Raw genomic sequence first — 25,327 nt, 5'->3', positions numbered from 1 at the left:
AGGCTAAACTCAGAAACGAAGACATTGTCCTAACTATAAATGGTGAAAATATACTTTGAGTAAGATTTTTTGTTTAAAAAAAATGTGTTTTCTGTGATTAGCATGGCAGAGATTTACTTCGGAAATCAATTTCAAAAGACAATGTCATCTGAAATTAGAGGACCCCCGAAACCCACAAAAACAGAAAAGGGACTTTCAATATTATAGCTTCTAAACTCTATAAGCTAAGCCAAATTTAGAGAAGAAAATCTTAATTTTGTAGCTTTCTTATCACATCACCAAAAGACAAACAAAGTAAGGATGAAAAAAGGCTTGCCTTCAGCCACAGAGCGCAAATGTGATATGGCTCCCCGTCCTTGCTCAACATTTACAAAAAGACACTCTCCCTCTCTCTCTCCCAGTTCTGGGTCTTTGACAAAGTTATTTGTCAGCGTAAGAAAGCAAACATGACTAATTTTTGAAATGCACACGAAAAGCTGCTGAGCAGAAAGGTGGCGACCTGGGCATACCTACAGTGGTTTTGTCGGAGTCCTGTTCTGTTAGAGCTCATTAATTCACGCTGCATGGCTGGCGACTACAAAGCGCGTTCCTTGGGACCTCTAAGTGGCAGGTTGTCGAGTCATTTGGCTCACGTGATTAACACCATCAACGTGACAGGTCTAGGCTTACCTGCAGAGGGGATCTGGCGCGTGGGTGGAGAGACTATCTTGATGACTTAACTGATGTGTCAGGACCCATTTTGACTGTGTGCCAGACCCTTCCCCCGGACCATACAACTCCATCTGGGAAGCAGCAGCATGCTTCTACACCCTTCTGAGTCGGTTTACGGATGCGCTGTGGTCAAGTGCTTCAGGCTTTTGCTGCCCTGGCTCCCCTACCACGACCTATGAGCCAGAACAAAGCCATTTTCCTTAGGGTGATACTGTTTTTGGAACAGAAACTAAGACACTGTCGGGCAACAGAGTAAGGCTTAGTGTACGGTAAGCGCTGACCGACTACTGGGGTAGGCGCACAGCTTTAAACACCAGAGTCCAGTGTCCTTTCCACGAAATAATTCTTGATTCATTTAATTCTCAGAAAATTCTAGTCTCTTGCCACCTATTCCAGAAGCTTTCGGTAGAGGGCGGCTGAAGGCTCTTGGCGAAAAGCAGGCGCCATTGGAGCCCCGGTGGCCACCGCAGCGACCGTGCCTCTCCAAAGCCGGAGCTTGAGGAGGGCGGAGCCGGAGGCAGGGAGGCCCGAGCCGAGGAGCACCGCGTGGGAGGACCGCGCAGGGCCGGGCGAGGGCGCAGGCGGTGCACCGGACGTGCGGAACGCGGTGCTGCCGGTTGCAAGGCTGCGTAGAGCCCTGGCGGGGGCGCGAGGCAGCGAGGGGCAGAGCGGGGCGCAGGGCGGTGCACTGGGCATTGCACGGGGGTGCAGGGCTTGGGGCGGTGCGTAGGGGCGGTGCGGGGCGCAGGGCGGCTGACGGCGTCACCGGGCGGGAGCAGCGCGCGCTCCGCCTCGCCAGCCACTGCATCGCCGCGCTCAGCGGGTCCGGAGCAGCGCCTGGAGACGTGCCGCGCGCAGCCGGCTCTCCCCAGGTAAGCGACCACGGCCCTCGGCTGGAGCTGGGTGCCGCTCGCGCGTGCCCGGCGCTTTGGGCAGGTACCCCACTCAGGGAGCCGGGTTACTCTCTGAGTGTAACCATCAGTACGCATCCCAGAACTAGGAAAGGGGGACCAGCTAGCTTCCTCCTGCATCCTTCCAGGAGGGAGGATGAGCACGAAGCCTTAGCTCAGTTGGGAGAACGTTAGACTGAGCATCTAACATTGCTTGGAAAGAGCAAGACGAGGGATCCTGTCCTAACAGGAGTTGTGGTTGGGAAAATTCTTAGACTGCAGGTATTGTCATGAATGCGGAAGCCGATTCCATGGATTTAGAAAAAGTCTCGGAAAGAGGTGCAGTGAGAGAAAGAAACGTTCAGAGCCCGGGAGAGACCGCCGGGGGCTGGTCACGCTCTGACCGGCCTCTAGACTTAAAACTCTGGAAAGAGACCCGCCTTAACGTCTCCATTTTAAAGAGCAGGCTTGGGGTATCCGCGGGACTCCCCTTCTCCCGGGGCGGGGGGGGGGGGAAGCTGGGAGCCCCGAGCAGGCTCCACATCTCGTCCTAGGTGCAGGATCGTGGGTCTCCATCAGAGGACGATGACAGCCATCTGCCCGTGGGTTGGACATCTCTACCCGGTTTTGCGGTTTCAGCCCCAGTTCAGGTTCTTTGGGGTTGGGGCAGTCTTTGGAACTGGACGCCCCGCGCCTCGGTTGTCCCATGCCTTCAGAGGTGGATCACAGTGTAGCGGGGTGCAGGAATTTCTGCCCAGCTGGCCTTGCTTAGGGCTTTCTTTCACAGTCTGGTCCTTTTTACCTTTAAATTGGCCCCGTGCATGCTCATTTATCCCAGCAGAAGTTTTGTGGTTTGCTTTAAAAAAACAAACAAACAAACAAACAAACAAAAAAACATAAGATATGTGCTCTTTCCTACTGGCATTTGGATTCGAGGTGGTGGAGTGGGCGGGAGAGAAAAGAGGAGAATAAAATTAGAATAAATTTAACAGATTTGCATAGGAATCATACTATTTTTTTTTTATTGTTGTTGCCTGAAATTGCAAACTGTCCAGTTTTAGCTGTGTCAGCCTTTCCTAATGGAGATAGCCCCTGAGCTGGGGTACAAGAAGACACAGCACCCCGACAGTTCTCACCCCCGTTCACCAGAGAAACAGAAGATGGCATGGGAAAGAGGCACATTTGACTGAGGACATTACATTTAGTGCTGGTGGCTGTCCCCTGGAGCACACGGGCAGGAGGGGATGGGGCCAGGGCTAGCACTGATTCTGCAGTCAGGCACAGAATCCTTGCTCACTGCTCAGTTTTCCCACGTACAGCTACAGTGTACAGAGAAAGCTCTAGAAGTCATTCTCCTAAATGCTTTAGCCCGGGATACTGCTGAGGCTTCAGACACACAGACTGAAAGGCAAGCTGGGCCAGGGGGAGACTCCAGCCGCTGGTTAGCAACCAGCCTTGTCAACAGAAATATTTCAGCCTGAGAAGGGCAGATGGAGACCTTGCTGCCAGCTTCACATATATATTCCATTCTCTGCAGCACCCATGAGCCTATAGTTCACTAGAAATGGCTTATTCTAGCAACCAATGGCAGACGTCAGAGGGAACCACCAAAATCTCTGGAAAAATAATGGGGCTTGTTTTATGAAGAGAGAAATTGTACCTCTTGTACTCAAAAACATATTGTTTATTCTTAACATCCAAGGGAGGTTAAATCAGTTGATGGCCTTAGATTAAAAAGCATCATGTGTCCAAGATGAATGCAGCATGTTTCTACTGGACAGAGAGAGAGCTGTTGTCGCCGGTGTGTTGAAATCACTCAGCATTGACTTTTCAATACAGATAACCAGTATCCCGTTCTTCCTCTCACAGAGGCTCCAACCTGCCGATTGATCACCTGTGCTGCCAGGAGCACAGTGGCCATGGACAGATGTCTTTTCAGGGCTAAACTGATTTCTATGACATTAATTGATTCTGGTAATGATTTTTTCCAGGAAACAGCTGATCTATCAAAAATAAAGATGACGGTTTTCATGTTATCAAAATTACCGATATTCTGTGTGTGTGTGTGTGTGTGTGTGTGTGTGTCCATGTGGGTGCACGGCACACGTGTGCATGCCTGTTCATTAATTAATATGGCGACCAGGAATCACTGTCAAAGGTCTCTCTTCTTTGGTGGCACTCTTGCCTAATCTGGAGTTCACTGATTTCAGTAAGTTGCTGGCCAATGAGCTCCAGGGGCCCTCCCGACTCCCGACTCTGCGTGCTGAGCTTACAGACAGGATCTGCTGTGCCTGGCTTTTGTATGTGGGTGTCATGGGTATGAACTCAGGCTTTCCTTCTTTGGTGAGTGCTGTACGCACTGAGCCATCTCTTCAGCCCTGCTGCTCTTTTAAAAGTTAAGTTTCCTAATGCCTGGATGCATAATTAGGCAAGAGCATGACGTTATCCAACTTCTCTCAAATAATGGTTCAGTCTCTCATTACTTGGCAGGCAAGTGTATCTTCCTTGACCTGGTGAGAAGTGTTTGAAGCGATGGGTGCAGACGTTCTCTGTCTTTTCTTTGCTGTTGCTTCTGGCAAGTTCTGAGAAAGGTTTTCTTACATTCTTCTCCCTGGGGTAGCAAGTGCTGTCCTGTCAGTCAGTGCTGCCCAGGGATGGGAGTTCTGCGTGCACAGTTCAGACTGTGCTAGCAATCACGTCAGAAGAGAAAAGGAGCAGATGAGGTCAGTTTCAGTATTTGCAAATTTACACACTACAAACACCACTTAAGCGTATAAACACTAGTACTTTTTCCCTTTTTCTTCCCCTATGCTAAATCCTAGACCCACAAGACATTGCAATACTGACCAGGTGCTCTGTGTGGCCAGTGGCTATTCCACTCTAAAAGGGGCCCATGCAATGGCTTAGTGGTAAGATGCCTGCCACCGAGCCTGTCTAACCTGAGGTCAATCCTGAGCTATCCCTGGTGGAAGGAGAGAACCAATTCCTGCAGATTGTCTTCTGACCTCCCAACGTTCGCCTTCATACATTTCCCATCCACGCAAAACAAAGACATAAAATGTAATAGAAATATAAAATAATAATAAGAGTTAAAATGTCAGGGTCAGTTTAAGATCATTACAAATGAATAGACAAATGAGTCACACTGATATGAGACCTGCCTCTTCCTTCTTTGCAGAAAACAGAGCCTCTTTATTTCCCTTCCCATGTGCACATGTGTGTGTGTGTGTGTGTGTGTGTGTGTGTGTGTGTGTGTGGTACATGTGTATGTGGAGGCCAGAGGGCCATGCCAGGAGTTCTTGTTTGGGGGACAGCGTGTCTTGCTGAGCCTGGAGAACTGGCTGTCTAGACTAGCTGGCCACTAAGCCCCAAGGCCCCAGCTGTGCCCACTTCAGCATCAGGCTTACAAATGTGCACCGTGTTCTGGCGTTTTATGAGTGCTGGGCATCAGACTCGGGTCCCGTTGGCACAGCAGCACTGCGCTCACTAGGTTGTCTGCCCGGACCTCGTATCCTCGTATTTACTTCTCTGCCAGTAAATGAAGAGGACCAGCTCCAGTGATTGCTGTGGTTCTGTGAGAATTAGCTGTCTGTGTCCCGTCTTCCTGGAGACCAGAGGTCTGTTGTTGCAGGAGGCAGGGCCAGGCTTTAGTGCCTGTCCCACGGAGTCCTGGCCTGGATTTGCCTCAGTCAAATATCACATTTAAGTCCCTTTACTGGAAAAAGTGCCAGCAGAGCCACTGCTGAGCAGAGGGACATGGGGCAGGTGACTCGCTGTGTGGCTAGATGTGGAACCTCTGATGTTGAGGTACTCTGCCACCAGCATGAGTGTTATCACCATTTCAATCTGCTTGTTTTATGTCACTAAATAAGGTTTGTGTGAAATGTCACTCTCTGCACTTGACTCAGGCAACCTGCCTGGAATGAGAGGGTGGCTCTTCAGGTCACTTGGGGCTGGGGAGGTGCCTATGGCTGCCCTGGGGCTCTCTGGCTCAGAATTCATCATGGGCAACTTTGAAAGAGAGCAGCATTTTGTGTCAAAGAATTTTGGGCATTTTTTTCCAAGGCTAGTTAATACCTAGAGAAAAAAGGGGGGACCAGGAACTCTCTCCACTGGGGCTTTACACAGTGTACCCCCACACCTGTACACCCATACACACATCCACTCACACGCCCACACCCAAATACCCATACTCACCCCTACGACTCCACACCTCACAAACTCATATATCCATATTTCCACATACCATGACCCCCACATACACACATGTACATAACCTGCACACACCCACACTCTTGACTACTCACACATCCACACCTCACTACCCACCCACATATCCACACACCTACACATCTGCACACACTCATACATCCACATGTCCACTTACCCCAACACACACACACACACACAACCAGCCACACATCCAGACACCTACACATCCACATTTTCACACACAGGCACACCTACATATCAACCTCCCCCAACATGCACACATACCAGAAGTTCTACATACACGCACACTCATACATTCAACATATCCACACATCTGCATCCACATACCCACACACACACACACTTGAAAGGTACATACCACACTTCTTTCTTTAATGCCTCTAATCGAGTAAGGTTCAGACATGATTAAAGCTCTAAGAATCCTTTGGGAAGGGAGAAGCCTCCTGCCTGTTATTTTTAATTTCCAGGTTTTTGTATGTGTGTTGTTATAGGTTCAGGAATAGCCACTCACTGACCACTCAGACACAAGACTGAGCTCAACAGATGTTTAGTGAACACTAAACCGGAACTGACCTGTCAGGGCCACAATCTGGACTCGGGAGCCAGACTATGACTTTGATTTGCTCCTAAGACAGGTTTTTTTTTTTTTATACAAACAAACAAAGAAACAAAATAACCAGGTAACAACTAGGTAACAAAACTGTAACCAGGTGTAGGAAACAAACTGCAACTAAGTAACAACCAGGTAACAAATATGCAACCAAGTATCCAGGTGTAGAAAGCAACATTACATCATTTTGACTGGCTAGACAAAGCGTGTCTAACTGACCTTCAGTTTGATTGGTTCTGCAGTTGGGGTACTTTATAGAGTGTCCTGGTAACAAAGCATACAAAGTTTGAGAAATGAAACCGTAGAGACATAACCAAAATGGAGACTTGGAAGCAAAATGGCTTCTGATATGCTAAAGGCTACAGCAGGTGTTAACAGAGGCTAAGAACTAAAGTAGATCTCAACAGAGGGGCTATAGAATTTAAGCAGGTTACAACAGTGTTTGATGCAGGGTCTCTAAAAGCTTGATACTTTTGAGTTTGGGGTCAGAACCTATGCTTCTGCATTCAGGGCAAAGCCAGGCAGATTCCGCTCAGTTCTCTATAGCATTAGATGCTGAAATCCAACCCTTGAGAACAGTCTAGCTCAAGGCCGGACCTCCATGAACATGAATTCACCTTCCCAGAGTGACCACCTTGCCTTGGCCACCCCATGTACACTTTCCTGAGGTCAGTAGGCTACCTTCTCATCTCCTAGGAACGAGATGGTTCCCTGGGACTGAAAGAGAGGTAGCTACAATGCTCCTCCACTGCTCAGTAGCTTGGCCAAGCACCTGGCTGCTTTGTTTTGACCTCTCTCATAGGGCCACTTTGGTGTCCAGCACTGGTGGTTGCTGGATACTAGGGTGGAAGATGGGGAGGAGCTGGTACATGTTTGCTGTTAGGAGCTAAGTGCCCTGATGGGCGATGGCTCATCAGTGGCCTCAGACAGCAATAAGCAAACAGGAGCAAGCAAGAACTGATGTGCAAAGTTCTCACTCTAAGACAACATCTGAGGAGAGAGACATGCTTTGCTTAATTTACACAACATCTACAAGTATCAACATGCAACATATATGTGCGTGTGTTTGTAACTGTTACTTTTACATATACTTGAAATAAGATTTAATTACAATTTTAAGAGGATGAGCTAGGGAGGCAGCTTCAGAAGATGCTCGCTTCACAGGCAGGAGGGTCTGTGTTTGAGCTCCAGAATGCAAGTAAAAAAAGAAAAATGCAGTGTGGTGGCGTGAGCTTGCAGCCCAAGTGCTGAGGGGATGGGGCAGATGGATGCTGGGACTCAGTGAGCAACCATGCCAGCCTAATAGGTGGCTGCCAGGCCAACGGGAGACCTCGTGTCAAGGGAGTGGAGGGCCTTTCTGAGGGTGATGTGTGTCTGCCTCCATGTGTGCACAGGCTCACCCTCGCACGCATGCATTTAGAATTCAATTAAAAACAGTGAATGGAAGGAGGATGTGCTTGCCCCACATGAACCCCCGTGACCGTGGTAGTGAGGGCTGTCTGCACGCTTGTGAGCAAAGAGGAGTGTGGAATTACTGGAGGGTGGAAATGGCTGGGTGACCTAGTTTTAAAAAGCTCCTAAATTACCTACATTATCATGATGACCAAGCAAGGTTTTTGGGTTTTTTGTTTTGTTTTGTTTTGTTGTTTTGTTTTGTTTTGTTTTGTTTTGCATTTTGATTTGGAATAGGAAGGGAGCGCGGAGCCGCCTCCCTACCCTTCCATTCCTTTGAATGTTGGTTTGGGTCCCTTCATATACACGTACAGTAATTTCGGTAATTTGAGGACAGAGGAAGAAATGAATCAGGTTGCTGGAACAAACAACTAAGCAGAATGCAAATGTATATATGGGAGAGAATGTACAATAATCTCAGAGTAGGGAGGATTTTTCTAAACTGAGGTACTAAAAAATAATTGTTAAGTTGGATTGATGCAAACTATGCACAAATACAAATGGCAACATCAAAGAATAGATATTTACGACCTCTTTCAGTTGAGATTGATTTCTTAGCTAGGGGCTTTTCGTGGCTGAGACTCATCAGAATCCCTTGAGGGGTTTACCAGGCTCACAGCTCTAAGACTTGGAGCTGAAATATAGTTCAGTGATACAGCCCTTGGCTGACATGCATGCAAGAGGCTCTGGGTTTGATTCTCAGAACTACAAAGGAAAAATAAAGACACAGACAGGCAGGCAGACAGACGGACAGACAAAAACCCCGAGCTGCTGATTCAGTGGGTCTGTTTCAAGATCTGGATGCTGGTGACGCCACTTGGCCCTGAGGAGTTTGAGAGGAGCTCATCGTGTAGACCAGGCTGGCCTCAAACTCCCAGAGACCCACTTCAAAACACAAAAGATAATACAATATTCTCCTGGAGAATCTGTAAACAGGGCAAGGATCTACAGCATCTAGAGACACAAACCCAGCTGCTTCTAACATGTGGAAAGGGCCAGAAGCAGATGTCTTCAACCATCACAAAGGAACAAATGATTCAACAACATGCTGTCTCAGGCAAGCTTGAGGAATAAACCCTCACACCCATGGAGCATGAGGTGGACAGAAACTGGTGGTGACTGTGAATCAGAAAGCATAAATGTACTGAGATTAAGATGGATTATCACAACCCCCTTGGCCAACATCTATCTCCAAAAAGATTTACATCATGAGTCGCAACAGCAGCAAAATGGCAGTTATGAAGTAAGTAGTAAAGCCGATAAGTTATGTTTGGGGTCCACACAGCATGAGGAGCTGTGTTAAAGTGTGGCAGCGTTAGGAAGGTCGAGGACCACTGGAACATGTTCCTTAACCTATCGGTCCAGTGTACAAGAGATTTTCCTCTACAGACATGGTTTTTAAGATGAGATATTTATACAAAAAGGGTCTTGACTGAGTAAAAGACTCCACCATGGACTTGTGTGCGTTTGATAGTGAGCAAACTGTGTCTCTCGGCAGGCCAGCATTAAACAGCTTGGGCGCTGTGCTCAGATCTGCCTCTAACTCCCACCTCTGCTTGATCTCTGCCCAGCTGCAGCCCGCTCGACTGTTACCTCACCACAGCTCTAGACTCCAGTGTCTGCCTAAGCTGTTAACCTGCATGCTAACTATTCCCCTTCCTTCCCATTCACACATTTCAGAGAGAGTGCTTCTGGCAACTGAGTCGAAACTCAGGTTAGTAAGTTGCCCTTTTGAATGAGTGTGAGGCAGTGAGCCTGCCCTGAGCATAGCTGGGGCGATGATGATGATGATGTGTATGTGTGTGTGCCACAGTGACGTGTGGAGGTCAGTGGACACTTGGAGCAATTTCTCTCTTTCCTCCATGTGGGTCTTCAGTTGTGGTAGCTAGTGCCCTTACCTGCTGAACCACTTGCTGGCCCTTATAAGTTTGTCTGAACAAGATACTAGGAAGGATTCTTTGCAACTGCGTAGATCCTCCTTACCAGTGTTTACAAACTTGAAAATGCTTGGGGCCTTTGTACTATTGAAGCTGATTGTGAGAGTCAGGTGAGGAATGTAGATTCATTGCTGCCCATGTAGGAGACTTAGAACTGTATTTTTTATTTGTTTCTTTGTTTTAAGGCAGAGTCATATAACCCAGGCTGGTTTTGAACCCCTGAACCTCCTGCCTTCACCTCCTCACTACTGGGATTACTGGTGTGAGCTACCACAGTCTTCCTGTAACCTCATTTAAACAATTAAAAAGATGGGAGTGAACAAGAAGGCTCAGAGATTCAAGGCACTCGCTGCCAAGTCTGATGACCAAAGTCCCTCCACAGGGTGAAGGAGAGAAAAAGCTGTCCCTTCATGCCCACATGTGCACCACAGAACTTAACCTCAGCATGCACAGTAAACAAACAAATAAATAAATATGTAAAAAGGCAGAGGTGGTATTGATTTAAATAATAGATGTGTAAAAATAAGGATGGGATCGTCATCACGTTAACGTGTGATCATTGCTCAGACTGTGTGTGAGCTGAGTCAAAAGCATTCAAACCAAGTACTCCCGGCTCTGACACAACCCAGATGGGTTCCCAGTAGCTGGTGGCCAGAGTGTTTAAAGCGTGAGCTGGCTTGGCTGTTGCCAGCAGTCAGGTTTCTCACCGTCATTGTCATTAACACAGTATAGAGTCAGAGCCGGCAGACAGGTGCGCCTTTCCATTGGTCTTCTGGAGAAATTAGATCGGGACGTGGCTGTCAGAGCAGATTAGATCTTTGCTGTTTATGCTGTGTAGTGCAGAAGACAGAAGACAGAAGACGAGCGTCTGCCTGGCTAACATCAACACTTTTACTGACATTTCTTGCTGAAGGATTACAAAAAACTTCGCACATAGAGTCTGATATGTTTTAATTGTGGGGAACCCGCCACGATAGAAAATCTGCCACATTGACCGTTTCCAAGCGCACAGTTTGTTAGCATCAGTACGGTCCTGTTGTTGGACAGCTGCACAGCACAGATCCTGAACAAACCTCATTTCCAGAGCCTTCTATCCTGAGGCACCAAAACTCCACACCCCTTCAATGACTCCACTTTCTGCAGTCCAGTTCTGTGTTCTTTCTCCTCGAGTTGTATCGTAACCTTCATTCCCTCACGGACGAGATCACAGATGTGTGTGTGTGTTCTTTGTGTTGGTGTGTGCGCAGTGCACGCGTGAGTGCATGTACTGAAGACACAGGTCTGCCACTAGTCTGGAACTCTCCAATCAGGCTGGGCTGGCTTGTCAGCAAGTGCCCTGTCTCCTTCCATCTCCACCTCCCCAGCGCTGGCTTAAGTGTCAGCACACCTGGGCTTTCTTTCTTTGTTTGTTTGTTTATTTTTTTAAGTGTCTCTTGGGAACTGAACCAGTGAGCCATCTCCTCAACCCCAGCATCTTTTTGCAACTTACCTTACTCGCACCGCCCTCTAGATTGGTGTGAGATGCCAGAATTTTTCTCTCTCTACCAGGCTGAAGGACATATATATTGCATCTTGTTTATCCCTTCATTTGCTGGCGGGATCTGAAAGGCTGCCACCTTCCGGCTACTGTGAATAATGGTGGCTGCAAGCATTTGGGGACCAGCAATCTGTCTGGTGGCTCATGTTCTGGGAAGTGGAGATAGTGAATCCCACGGTAATTCTATATTTTGCTTTTTCCAAAGAGGCAGCACCGTATTTTGGCTCCACCACCATAATGAAAATGTTTCCATTTTCCTACATCATTGCCATCACTTGTTTTTATCTTTAAGGAAAATGATGTGCATATCTGTGTGTCTGTAGGTGGGAATGTGCATATGAGTACAAGTGCTCATGTGGGGGGGGGCTGTCAAGGAGATTGTGAGCTATCTAACTTGAGTGCAAACACTCTTAACTTCTGAGCCCTTTTTTGGACCTCACCATCATCATCATCATCATCATCATCACCATCAACAGGTATTTTGAGTGAGTGTAGAGCAGCCTTCACTGTGGTTTGGGTTTCTGTGTCTAATGGCTAGTGTTAGACACTTTCCACCTGCCTTAGAGAAATATCTGTAGACATTTCTTGCTGGTGCTTCTGTTTGTTCATCTTTTGCTTGTTCAGTTGCAGACATTCTTCTCATATTGAGGGTGCTAGATCCTTTTGAGATTGTTGGCACCTCTTCTACAGATTCCCTCTTGACTTTCTCAGTAACATCCTTTGTAGGGCAAAGGTTGAATGAAACCTAACTTATCTACTTACATGGGATGGTAAGGAGTCTTGAGTGGTTCAAAATGATCTCAGAAGAGGAGAATTCACTTGGAGGACTCATACTCCCTGTTCACAAATTTATCTCAAAGTTACAGGAGTCAAAACAATGTAGCATTAGCATATGAAGAGACCTAGGTCCAGGTGGGGACCAATGGGGCAGAAGTGAAAATGTAGACCTCTCTGTTTCCTCAGCCCCCAGCTGATTTATTTTTAACAAGGGCCCTGCACTATCAATTGGAAAAGTTGGAAACAAATGAGGGCAGAACGAATGATGGGGGGACACTTGGACCTAAGGAAGATAATGAAGCCTGAAACAGCTTGTACCTTGTCTGAGAATTAGTTCGTTGTGGAACAGCAATAAAAGTTAAAACCACAGAACTCTTAAAAGATACATGGGAAATCTCCATGACCTTGCATTTGGTGATGAATTCTCAGATACGGAACCAAAAAATGCACTACAGAATAGCAGACAATTCTAAACTCCCTTTCTATTTCTTACCAACTTGGTGGATTTTATTTAGCTATTGTAGGAATGGGTTTGACCTTGTATGCTTGGGCAGCCTTGTGCTCTCATCTCTGACGGTGAGTGAGGCCCTCAGATCAACATCACCCCATGCCTCACTGCCTTGTTCCAGATGTACAGAGCCCCATGCCCCAGGGGTCAGCATGCTGCACTGAACACTAATAGCTAGTCCTTTGACCAGGGGACAGTGTCATTATTTATGTAGTTTTCCTGTTCACGGCTCTTACCAACATGAAAGTAAAGAAACAAATAAAGACCCTCCAAATGCAGCCAGAATCTGGCCCATCTTGACAATGCCCTGAGAGCCCTCCATTGCTGTAGAGATATTAATTTAGAACATGACTGCTCTGGAAAGGAGATCACATCCAAAGACTTTCTAGGTCTGTGTGATCCGGCTAGACTACAAACACTCCTGTAATCTAGGAGACAGAGGCAAGCAGATCCGAGTTCAAGGCCAGCCTGATATAGAGAAAGTTTCAGGTAAAGAAAAGCTTAGGTCCAGGTGTGGTGGTACGTGCCTTTAATCCCAAACAATGAAGGTAAAGTTAGTTTGTAAAAAAAAAAAAAAAAAAAAAAAAAAAAAAAAAAAAAAAAAAGCACCCATGTTTAAAAGTGATGTCTAATTGAGTGTGTGTGTGGGGAGTGATGAATCAGCAAAAGAGTTGACAGAATAGGATATGCCCAATGTTCAGAAAAAGAGAGAAGAAAAGGAAACTACTTAAGGGGCAATGCAGAAAGGGAAAGAGGCAGTTTTACAGTAATAGAGACTTGCCGAGAGGAAACTCAGGTGAAGACTGAATGACCCAGGAAATAGAAAGAGCTAGAAGATTAAAGCAGATTGCTGGAGTTAGTTCGAGGCCAAGCAGAGTGTTATGCCTAGATCACAAGACCCCCAAGAGACCATGAGGAACATGAGTCCGATGCAAAACACATAAGGGTTTTTATTCAAGCTAAAGCTTGGGTTGCAATCCTTCCTGACACAGCAGGTTGGGAGAGTGAACCGGAGGTCTGGGGAGACAGGGTTTTTAAAGGGAAAACCACAAGAAGGGACTCCCAAGCCTTGGCATTAGACAAAAGGGCAAAGGATTAGACATGATTAGACAAAGGGGCAAAGGAATGCAATGCACTGTAAAGAAATTGGTCAATCGAATCTGGTCAAAACACAGAGAAAAACAGTCCAAAATGGGTATCTTGACCTGGGAGAAACTCATGTTTTCCTTGACCATCCCTGTCATTATCAGTTAGCCTCACTTGCTGTGTCTAGCTGCAAGCTGCTGAGGACATTCTGCAGCCTTTCCTGGAACTCAAGAGTGGAGCCAAGTCACTAAGGACAGTCAAGTTAAGATGGAGTCTGAGAAACAAAATGGAGTTAGCCTTATTACTTTTAACCTCTTCATTCCCTGCTCTTCTAGTAATTACAGAGGCCAATCTTGGGCTCCCCAGAGATCTGATAATTGGGTATTAAGTTGTTGATATTGGGACCTCATTACTGAATAGTTAACTGAATAGTTCCCAACCTTTGCTTCATATACTGTAATAACTTATTGAGAATGCAAGGGCCAAAAGTTAAAAACAATAGTAAAATAAGAAGGGTGGATATAAGGGAAGTAAGCCATGGAGGACTGTTATACCAGGATTTAATCCATTCTCTGGAATCCTCTCTTTCCAGGGTCTCTCCAGGCTTTTTGTTATTTTTGTTAAAGATTTCCTAATCACTCCTGAGTGGTTTACATAAAAACAACATTTCTCTCTAAAGGCTGCACACAGTCCACCCTGCTGTAAAGACAACAAATCCAAGCCCCTTCTGTTTTGCTACTCCTGCCAGGGAATCAACACTCTTTTCTAAATGGGTGATTGAGTTCTCAAGGCATTGTTTTTTTTTTTATCAATGTCTGCCTTTAAGCTGTTATAGTTCTGGCTTTGTACACCCAGTGCTGCAATACCAGGTCCTGCTCCAGCTGAGCAGGTCCCCAAGACAGTGGCTCATGTCAGGGAGCCCCTTTTGACTCAGAGTTTCAGCCTGCTAGGTAGGATAACGGCGGATGAATTTCTCTTCTTCTGTAGCTTCTTCAGGGTAACATGGGGCGGAGATATCAGGGACCCAGGAAGGCTGAAAGGCTGGTCAAAAGCTAGGCAACAGGGTACCATCTATTTAGTCATCCAGTTGAAGAGACAGAGAGCCATCACATTGTCTGGACTGGTTTACTTCAGCTTTCAGCAAGTCCAGATTTCAGCTTGCAATCCATAGCTTATCCCTGGATGGAGTTGTCAGCCAGGTGAAAATCTGCTGAGACAAATTCAGACTAGAGACAGAAGTTAAAATTTATCTAGTAAATGGGGAAAGTGAGGAATCCCAAGACCAAGGGGAAAATTCATCTGGGGTCCATTTGGACTATGGCAGATCCAGGTCTTCTGACGTTTTTTATTTCCTGAAACTCACATGAATTTTAGTTTACAAAAGGAAGTATATTAGTATCACCATTGTATTGAGATCCATACGTTAGAAAAAGCAAGTAACAGGTGTCTACAAGACAGCAGGAGTAGAATCATGCCATTAAGATCTAGTCAAAGCTATGGCTTTTGGGTCAGATATATATCTAATATATATATTAGACAGAGATGTTTTTAGCATAATTAGAAGCTCCTTTAAGTCTTTCTCCAGAAGACAACCAAAGGGGAATTAAAATCTTGAACTTGTGACTGGATAATAAGATGTCAGTGCTCTATCAGCTTATCAGGACTCTACTGATCAATAGCATAGAAGGGGAAGAAATCTAAAATATCTCCCATTTTTAATATATTTTAAATTATTTTAGATAATTATAATTTATATTCATATATCTTAAAACATCTATTTAGACCCTCCAATCTTCCTTTCATTTACCAACTTTTAAACATTTTCCTAGACCCACAATTTTTTTTATATCTTCATAATTTAAACTTTCATATCCTCAGTCCTTACATAAATTTTGTATCTTTCTATCCAGTTATTCACCATAAGACAAAGGCAATTAACATGAAGCCTGTGAGCAAGGCAAACCTCTTTGCCTTTCTAAGTAGGAGATCTAGTACCTAGAATTTCTAACTAGCTAATAAATTGACCAATGAACTGACAGTGGATCTAACTGTCTGCTCTTTAGCTGTAAAGCTACCATTAGCTTAGCTTAACCATCAGTGTGATCAGAGACCTGAGAAGGATAAATTATAAGCTAAATAAGTGTACCAATCAAAATGACAGAGATGACTAGTCAGTCCATCACCTAGGCAGCTGTCCCTGTCTCCTGTGGTCTCATAGCATCATCAGTAGAGGCAGTCTGGTCATCAGCCACAGAAAATGAGAGATTGTTTCTGTGGAAAAGAAGAACATGAGAGACTGATCTCACCTCGCCTTCAGTAATGTGAAACAATGACTCTCCAGGTGTCCGAAGCTTAGGCTGGGCCCTAGTGGTGGGCCAGTTAGGGCAGTCTTGCCCAGTGATTAGCATACCATAATCCAGAGTTGGAGTCATCTGTTGTGCCCAAATCTTCTCAAAGACCTTGGGGAGCTACTGCCAGGATTTTGGGACTATCTGTCATAATATGCTTACACATGTTAAAATGTCATAGTCCACAGATCTCTGACAAGCGTGAGGGCCAGCATATAAGTTACTCTTTGTCTGTCCTTAGATAACTGTTTTAGAACCATATCTATTTCAAGTAGCTCTACATAGGCAAACTTTGATGTTACTCATTCTAGGCCTAACCTTGAAAACATAAACAAGAGACTGGCTAACGCTCCATAAGCAAACATTTTGCATTGAAGAAATCACCAGACTTTTAAATGAAGAAAACCAACCAGAATCAATCTAATATGGTCAAAATTTCAACATAAATTTACAGTTTCTTTTCAAAGCATATTTTCAGGTATGAAAAAGCAAAGCAAATACAGTTCATATGCCCTCTGGCTTTTTGTGCATACTCTGTCCTTCCATAACATTCTATATACCTTTAGGTTAGGCTTTTAGAAAAGCTAGTCTTGTCTTGTCATTTCTTTTCTTTTCTTTTCTTTTCTTCTTTTCTCTTTTTTCTCTTTTCTTTTCCCTTTTTTCTTTTCTTTTCTCTTTTTTCTTTTCTTTTCTTTATTATCTCAGTCTCTTGTTTTCTCACTTGCTCTTCAGACAACATGAAAACTTCCATCAAAATCCTTCTCATCATTTCTTTACTAAGTCATTCTACAGGTTTTTACCATCCTGACATGATACACTGTAAAAACTACAGTTTTCTTAATTTGGCTCAAACAGTATGGCTTGGTTTCATTTGGTAAAATTAATAAAATAAATACCAGGGTCTTTTGACCTTCCCCAAGGGTTAAGAAACTGTTCCAAGTTTTTTGTTAGACTAACCAAGGTCATTATTTTAAAATGCTTGATAAACTTTAAAATCTTTTATAGCCTTAAACATTTAAACATTCTCCAAAACCTGTTTTTGCAGCATTAAAATAAAGTACCTTTTTAAGACTAAGTCATAGAGCATGACCATAGTTTTTAGAAGTCAATACCAAATTTTATCAGTGTAAACACTTCAATGCCTCTAAAATCAATACCAAGTGTATTATTTTCATGTTATAAACTTTGGCTGCCAGCAAGAAAAGTTATATATGAACACACAGAGGTGAAGATCTAATATCTCATATAAACAGAGTTTCAAATGTTATTTTTTATAAACCTGGTTTTTAACACAGAACAGAAATTATGTAAGATCTTATCCCAATTTATATTACCTTTGGAGACTTGTTTTTCAGTGGGCTCATGCCATTTGCTGTTCAGAATGGCTCCAACTCTAAATTATAAGTTTAAATTAACTTTTTGTTACAGATGTTATAGATTTTTAATATACCCAATCACCAATAATCTGTAACCAAGACATACAAAACATAGTAAACTTATATATTAAACACAGACAGACAAAACTTATTTTTATTTCTATTAGCTGTAATTTCAAGGGAGGAACATCTTGCTACCTATTGAATCCAATTCTTATGACCACAGAGGCTTGTAGCTTTCTTACCTGAGAAGGTGCTGTGGCCCTGTTAAGAGTTGCCTACCTGAACAGAAGCCCCTCTGCAGGGCGGGCTGCATTCTCAAGCAAGCCTACTCTGGGAAGACCTCTCCACCAGAGACCTGAGCAGTGGCAGAGACCAGAACATTGGCAGAGACATGCCAGACCAGGGCATCCCAGAAATGGGCAAGAGTTAAGTCTAGGGAGTTAAGTAGCCTGTCCCATAGCATCTGTCACAGTCCAATACAAACAAAGATACACAAATACAAGGAACAAAATAGAAAGACAAACACAAACAAAGTAGCCGCTGCACAGCTGGAAACAAAAGTGGATCAAAAAATTTGGTTTCTCCCACTGTGACATCCAAAAGCAGCACAGAGAGGAGAGTCGCTGATGGGGAGGCTCTTCACCCTCGACCAAAAATCTCACCAACTGGCAGGTGGGCTCTCCTTCAACCACTCCATGGCTAGGGACAGGGACATCTCCCTGACCCCTGTGGCTGTGACTCTAGCATGTCCACTCCCATCCACATCTTGTCGCTTGTACAGAAGCCTCGAGGCTTTTCAGAACCAAGATTAAACACAAATACTTCACAGAGGAACTTACCAGCTGGCACAAACCCCTCCAGGTCAGGGTCCTGGAGGTCTGGGGATCTCGCTGGGGCCTCCAAATGTTATGCCAAGATCACAGGACCCCCAAGAGACCACCAGAAACATGAGTCCAATGCAAAACACGCAAGAGTCTTTATTCAAGCTAAAGCTTGGGTCCCAATCCTCCTGACATAGCAGGTTGGGAGGGTGACCCTGAGGCTGGGTGAGACAGGGTTTTTCATGATTGGACAAAGGGGCAAAGGAATACAATGCACTGTAAACAAATTGGTCAATTGCATCTGGTCAAATCACAGAGAAAAACAGTCCAAAAGGGGTATCTTGACCTGGGAGCAACTCATGTTTTCCTTGACCATCCCTGTCATTCTTGGCTAGCCTCAGTTGCTATGTCTAGCTGCAAGCTGCTGAGGACATTCTGTGGCCTTTCCTGAAACTCAGGGGTGGGGGCCAAGTTACTCTAAAGACAGTCAACTTAAGACGGAGTCTGAGAAACAAAATGGAGTTAGCCCTGTTACTTTTAACCTCTTCAGAGCAATTCAGGAGCTGAGAGAGAAGCCAACTTGAATAAGTTAGCTGGGAGAGGAGTTTGAGTGAGAACAGCTGAGTTGAACCAGCCAGCCCAGAGCACATAAAGAACAAGAAAGAGTGAGTTTATTCAGCAGCAAGTCTCAGAGGCTGAAAACATTCTAGGCCGAGGTTAGATTGTATGGAGGCTAGAAGCTTTCAGGACTAGGCCTCGGTAAGCAGCGAGAGGCAGTAAACCTCCCAGACAACAATTGAACCATGTGAATAAAAGGTACTTTTATGCATTGGCTCCTGGCATCCTGCTTTCTCCAAAGGCAAATGCTCTAGGAGCTTGGGCCAAGCTTAAGTTGTGAGTTTATTTGCCTCACAAAACCAATTCCTCCCACTTCTTCCATTCCTAGTGACCTGCTCTCTCTGCTTGTTTCCCTGAGGCAGACACTGTGCATGTCATGAGGAGCACCTCACATCTTTCTGCCTGTCTGCCAGGCTTGCCATAGCATTTCCAGTCAGGTGTCTCCACCCCACAGAAAACAACCAAAAGAGCTTTGCACTTTGGAGAAAGACAAGGCTTAAGGCTTGGATGGTTGACTCTTTGACGACCGGGAAACATTTCCCACCATCAAATAAATGTATTAGATGCTCTAGCAAACAAGGATAGGCATGTTTATACCCCAAATATGCAGTGTGTGTATTCAAGGAAGCAGATAAACTTCATTTAAAAAAAAATGGCAACTGAGAGCAACTTAGGGAAGAAGTCCAAGAAATTCCAAATGTTGCAAACTGCAAAATTAATACTCAGTCAGCAAAGTGTGATGGGAACAGGTGTCCTTTCCTGCACAGATGGTCTGTCCTGTTGTCTACTCCTGTGTGAAATCCTGCCCAGGGTGTTTATTGACAGGGGCTGGAAAAACCCAAAGACAAAAAAAGGAACAGACTTAAAAGTTTAGAACAAATTGCAAATGATGCTAGAGAATTTAAATACTAGGGTCTATCTAACTCTTATCTATGATCCATCATCTATGTATCTATCTATGTATCTATCTATGTATCTGTCTATCTATCTATCTATCTATCTATCTATCTATCTATCTATCATCTATCTATCTATAACCAATGTATATTCTGTCTGTCTACTTACGTATCTATCATCTCTCCCTTCTTCTGGTCCTTCCTAGGAATAAAGACAGCCCTGCCACCTTCATAATGGATTCAGGGGACCCCTGGACCCACCCAGATGGTTTTTCTAACACCAAATCTGTACACATTGTCCCCCACTCCTCTGAGCCCTATATGACTCTGCACTCTTCTTTCCCATTTCCTTAGCTGCTACAATTCTTCAATGAGAACTCTCCATTCCTCGTCTGGCCTGCAGCTCTCTTTTCCATATTCCCTCTGCCCGTACGCTCCTGCACATGACTTCTTCATTTCCTGGTGTCCTCTGCCATTCACTTTCACCAGGGCATCTCCAGAGAGACTCACTTTGTCATCACTGAACTCCCAGTTTTCCAAACTCAAAGCCTCGCCTTCCCCCTTTCGCAGCACAACCAGCCTTCAACTCCAGGGTCAGACAGCAGTTCCTGCTGAATTCTCCAGGACTTCATGAATCCTTTTAAAACTTCAGGTTTCCACTCCGTGCTAATTTTAAGAATAAGAAAGAATAGGAATGCCATTGAGAATGATCTGGATACCCACCTTACATAATGGCACAGTGTTAACGTCACTCTCACCCCCCCCATGCCAACATGTTCCACTTGCCTTCCCCAGCAGGCAACTGTCAAGTTTAATCAGGCTGCGGCCTGTGCACTCTCTCTAGCTCTTCTGCTCTCTGTAGGAATGTGTTTGCTCTGCGTGTGGCTTCTCCCGGCAGGCCCCTTGTTTTGAGTGTCCAGGTCGACCCCATTATCTGTCCATTAGGCACGATCTGGCCTGTTGTAGTTCACGTGCTTTCACAAAGGGCCCAGCGCTGTCCCCGCATTCAGGGCCAGCAGACGCACAGACCATTACTGCTTCTCTCAGAGCCTTTCTTAAGTGACAGCTCTGCAGAGGAATAATTCACCAACTTAAATGTGTGATTTGGTGGGTTTGATGTATTTCTAAGACTGGCCCTGTCACCATTGCCAGTGGTAGAGGATTTCTGCTGCTGTAAAGGGAACCCTTATGGGATCAATCACTTCTCCTCCCTCAGTTCTATTCACCTCATCCCAGGGTAACCACAGATACACTTCCTGTCTCCCTGTCAGGCAGCTGTCTGGCACTATAGCAAACACCAGAGATAATCAACTTAAAAAGAGAAAAATTTTGTTTTGGCTCACTTTGTTTGTTTAGATTAGTTTTAGGGGTTGGTTCCTTCCAGTGACTGGTTAATAACCCCCTGCTTTGGGCCCGGGTGATACTTCTCAGTGGGAATATGTGATGCAGCAAAAGAGAAAAGGGAACAGACCATGGTCCCTCTGTCTCCTTTGAGAACAGACCCTCAGGACCCCCAAACTCTTCAATAGAGCCCATTTCTCAAGGGTTCCACAGCCTCTAACACATGGCTCTTTAGAAGACATGCATGAACTTGACAGGAGCTTTTGCTTCATGTTTCTGCCTGAATTTCCTTTGCTGAATATAGGCTGGGCACGGCAGGAGCAAGCACCCCTGTCTTTCTCCCATGCGGAGGGAAGCAGACCTCAGTCTCTACCCTTAATACCATCCATACTACATTTGTCCACAATGTACCCTTTGTCTAAGGAATTCTCCTGTTATTCCTGGTGTGTGTGTGTGTGTGTGTGTGTGTGTGTGTGTGTGTGTGTACCCGTGCTTGTGCATGCATGTGTGCATTGCTTACTGTGACACATACTTGGTGGTAATCTTTGACAGGAGTTAGGTCTCTCCTTCCACTATGTAGATCCCAGGGACTGAACGACTGAACTCGGGCCATCAGTTTTAAAAGAAGAAGCTTTTACCTGCTAAACCATCTTCTGGCCCCTATTATATTAGTTAATTTTCAAGGATGAAGTAACATGCTTTCTTGATATAAACCCCACTTGGTTATGTCGTACAATTTCTTTATAATCAAGGGATTCATGTGCCTAATACTCGGTTGAGGATTTTTCTATCATCATAAGATACTGGTACATTGTTTTCTCATAGCATCTGTTTTTTTTAAATCAAAGTAATATAATATTAGACTGAAGAAAGAACAAGAATAGTATTTCTTCTTTAACTTTTTGGTAGGAGTTTAGGAAGAATTGATACTTTTGGTTTTTAAGGGTTTGTGGAACTCACTGGTAAAGTTATCTAGACCTGGGACTTTGTTTGAAGAGACCTTCTGGCTACTGATTTAATACCTTAGGGGGATACTTACATTTTTTTATTTCTTTTTGTGTCAGTGTTTTCAATTTGAATATATTTTTCTCTACATTATATGCTCTGTTGGCACATGAGGGACCAGGAGCCCTTCATATTCCTTAGAGTCTTTTTATTTTTGTAAGCCCAGTCATTTTGTTTCCCATTTCATTTCTGATTTTAGTAATTCAAGTATCCCCACCTGTTTGTATAGCTATCTTAGCTAAAGATAAATTACTTGTATTTTAAATGAACCAATTTTGAGTTTTGCTTTTTTTTTTAGATTCTTTATTCTTTATTCAATTCCACCATAAATATGTACCCCACCCCCTCCCACTTTCACCCTGCTAGTATTCACACAGTCCCTCACAGCAACCCCTAGATGCCAGAAAACACAAATTTCCTGTTTTTCTTGCCTTTTCTCCTTTCCATATGGCCCTGCTTTGGGACCAACAAGCCTTTCATCCAGTGCCATCTGGTCAACCCCAGTCCTCCATGAGCTGTTCCTTGGGCTCCAGACAGAGTCATAAGCTCCAGCGGACCCCCCTGCCCTTTTCTGTCATTGTGTAACAGCATATGCTACATGGGTCATAGTGAATTCACTCTGTGCCTTTTGCCCCTAGACTGCTCTAGGCCCCTTTTGGATAAACACCAAGTTTACAGTGCCTGTGGGGTATTTTATGGATATGAAATAGATAAAAGGCTCTGAGGTGGAGCACTGTTGCTTACAGCTCAGGTGGGAGCCCTTATGTTTGAAGCTGGATATAGGATTACAGCTTCATAACACTCTTCCATTGAATTTCCATCAAATTTCACACCCTTTAAGTGCCTAACTCCTGCTCTTCTTCCAGGTTCATGCCTGCACTGCAGGAGGAAAACGGCTTCTCTCAGTCCACCCCTTATTCAGCTCCTTCAGACCTCGCTCTTTCATCAAGGACATGCTTGTAATTTACTGAAAATTTGTGGGGTTCTCTATTTCTTTCTGAGTTCCATGAGACAAGCAAGATCCTGTCTCAAGTTCTTGTAGGAAGAGTAGCTTCTTGCCCTGTTGCCAGCCTGGACTCTAGCCAAAGCACAGCAGATATTTCTTTACATAGATAAACATTGGTAGCCACGGTACTAGTATGTTTTGCATTGCTCCTGGGCCCACGTGAACTATGGAGGAAGTGCAACACCAGCAACCATGTGCTAACAAATTCTTCAAACTCCTCCAATGTGGACCAAAAGTCTCTTGTCAGCACTAAGGTCCAGATGTAAGCACATGTTATCTTAAAGCGGGGTCATTTCCATTCAAGCCAGAGCTAGTAGTTAGGACACTATCCAAGAGAGAGTGAGGACACAGGCCCAGCTGTGAGGGCCTCCCATGCTAAGCCTGGAAAATGTTGAATCCAATCAGATTCAACATTGCTTTTGTTTTTAAATCTGAATTGCAGGACAATTTGTCATAATGCTGCATGCCTAGTTTGGTCTTCATTATCTCATAAACATCTAATAGACTTAGTCAAACTCCCGCACAGACTTCCATTAATTAATGACCTGACAGCTTCCTGTTCTATTTTAGCACTGGTAATTAGTCAGTTGTATGGTAAGTTCCAGTATATCCTTAAAAACTGACAACTTAACGGAATCAGTTGTTTGGTATGTTCCAGCACATTCCAGAACACCAAAAATGTGGCTGGGTCAGTATGTAAGCAAGTGTGCAGGACTTACTTAGTCAGAAGAGGGCCGTTGGGCACCTGGGGTCTGAGGTTCTGGGGCACAGACTCATCCCCTGCCTATATTACTAGACCCTGAAAATGATTTCAGTCAGTGATGCTTGCTGTTGCTCCATAGTTACAAGAACTGAGAAAGCAAAAAGTTAGCTTGCTGTTTGCCTGCACAAAGCGACAGACTCCGTGCTTCACAGGCACATATCTTTCCACAGGATCGTGGGAGATGTGCCTTTCTTTGTCTAAGAAGGTATAGAGGAAAGGTATTTGATGGTTTGTAAATGAAGGAAGTTCAGTTGAAAATGCTTTAATTTTGATTATGTGTTTTTGGATATGTGTGTTTATGTGTGTCTATGTCTGGATATATGCATGTAATTTCGGAAATCCATGGGGTCAGAAAGTGGGTATCAGATCCCCTGGAGTTGAAGTGGTAAGCACTTGTGAGCTGCTACACATGGATGCTGAGACAAAGCTTGGGGCCTCTGCAGGAGCAAAATGTGCTTTTAATCACTGAGCCATTTCTCTAGCCCCAAAGAAAGTACATTTACACTGTCTTTTCTACTGGTGGTAATGCTTGCAGGGAAGGGGACGTTCACTGAATTCAGTCTTAGTAACAGTTAATACATACCTGTGTCACTGTATTCATAAGCAATACCAATTACTTACAGTCTTGAAAACATAAAGCATATATTGTTTTAGATTCTGTGACTTAGACAGTCAGGCTTCTTAGTTACCATTTAAGTCTTCCTACCCAGAAGACACAGTCTATGCTGTAAGTTGACTGATACCCAACACAAGGTGGCCAGGCCTACCTTATGGCAGCTTGTGGATGGCCAGGATGTCCCTCCATGGGATATGATGTTGGGGACATAGAACGCCTGGTCCCTTGTTTCCAGTGTGGTTACAGTTCAACAATAAATATGACACCAACTTCTCCAAGAGGCAGAGAACTTCACGGGTTGATAGAAACACTCCTAACACTTAACACTTTACCCTGACAGTGTCCTTGTTGCCCGTTTGTTCCTCCTAGAGCAAGAAAAGAAAAGTAGACAAGAAAACAGAGCATGTGTGTGTAATGTATGCATCCTGTACATATTTGCGCGCATGCATAGTGGAGCACATGTGTGTACATACCATGGCAGGCAGATTTGGACACTGGGCACTTCCTGTTTCACTCTAATCATTTATTTATAGTTTTAATTTATCATTTGAAAACTTTATACATGTATATGACGTGTGTTACAGTCATGCACCCCCTCTCCAGTCCCCTGAATCCTGCCCCACTTCCTTCTTCCAACTTTATGTCCTCTATTTTTTTCAGTCTGTTGAGTTCAATTTGTGCTATACATTTACACATGAGTGAGAGGCCACCAGCCAGAGCACGACAAACTTCTCTTCTCTTGTCTCCTCTCCTCTCCTCTCCTCTCCTCTCCTCTCCTCTTCTCTTCTCTTCT

General features: G+C 44.6%; 1 protein-coding gene across 1 annotated transcript in view; it reads left to right on the top strand.

The window, feature by feature from the left end:
• The first annotated feature begins 1,499 nt into the window (after nt 1-1,499).
• The window catches only part of Diras2 (DIRAS family GTPase 2), a 28,631-nt gene continuing 4,803 nt past the window's right edge, over nt 1,500-25,327 (top strand). The window contains exon 1 of the mRNA XM_055595275.1: nt 1,500-1,583. The gene's annotated coding sequence lies outside the window, so the exon portion shown is untranslated. The remainder of the gene's footprint in view (nt 1,584-25,327) is intronic.

This window comes from Psammomys obesus, unplaced genomic scaffold (assembly GCF_907164565.1).
Source record: "Psammomys obesus unplaced genomic scaffold, mPsaObe1.curated_primary_1811, whole genome shotgun sequence".
Taxonomy (NCBI): Eukaryota; Metazoa; Chordata; class Mammalia; order Rodentia; family Muridae; genus Psammomys; species Psammomys obesus.
This window is presented reverse-complemented; position numbering and strand designations above follow the sequence as displayed.